Source organism: Arachis ipaensis, chromosome B2 (assembly GCF_059453495.1).
Source record: "Arachis ipaensis isolate K30076 ecotype BB chromosome B2, ASM5945349v1, whole genome shotgun sequence".
Classification (NCBI taxonomy): Eukaryota; Viridiplantae; Streptophyta; class Magnoliopsida; order Fabales; family Fabaceae; genus Arachis; species Arachis ipaensis.
Window position 1 is genome coordinate 79687596 of NC_142437.1, and position 1027 is coordinate 79688622.

Below are 1027 nucleotides of genomic sequence, written 5' to 3' on the forward strand. Positions count from 1 at the left end.
TTTGCCTCTCTTGAAGGTTTGCAACACGCTTCTTCATGCCCTCGTCAACACCCACATATTTGATTCACTGTGGGAGGTCTATGGGGACATGGTGTCGCGTGGATTCTCCCCTACCGTTGTGAGCTACGGCATTTTGATGCAGTGCTGCTGCAGCCAAGCTGATTCTGTTGGTGCACGCAAGCTATTTGATGAAATGCGCCACCGCAAAATTGAACCAACCGTTGTAGTTTACACTATTATGATCCGTGTTCTTTGCAACGAGGATCGAATGGGAGATGCCGAGGGCATCTTTCATTTGATGAGGGAATCCGGAGTGGCGCCTAATTTGTACACTTATAAGACTTTCATGGATGGTTATGGCAAGGTAGCTAATGTGATCCGGGTTTTCGAGTTGTAAGCTGAAATGCTATGGCATGGATTGCACCCTAATGTTGTCACATTTACTACTATGATAGATATTCTGTGCAAGGTGGTGAAATTTGGAATTTTGGTGGCTAGCAGCAGTAGAAGAAGACGAAGGATGAGGGTTGTGAAATTTGGAATTTGGGGAAGAAGATAGAAGGGGTAATTTGGGAATTTTATTAAAAAGTCAACAAAAAATCACGGTTTGGGTACTATTGTCACACGGAACTCATCTTTCATGGGTATAACGTTAGTTTTCTTGTTTGATGGGTACTTTTGTCGGCATTCACAAAATTCATGGTTACAAATGGTAGTTTTTCCTTCCATGGACTTCCAATGGAAGATCCACATCAGTTCTTAGCAGAATTTTTACAGATCTGTGATACTGTAAAGACTAATGGAGTTGATCCTGAAGTCTACAAGCTGATGCTTTTCTCCTTTGCTTTAAGAAACAGAGCTAAGTTTTGGTTGGATGCCCAACAAAGAGAGAGTCTTGATTCTTGGGAAAAGTTAGTTAATGATTTTCTGGCTAAGTTCTCTCCTCCTCAAAGGATGAACAGGATTAGAGTGGGAGTTCAAACCTTCAGACAAAGAGAAGGTGAATCCCTCTATGAAGCTTGGGCAA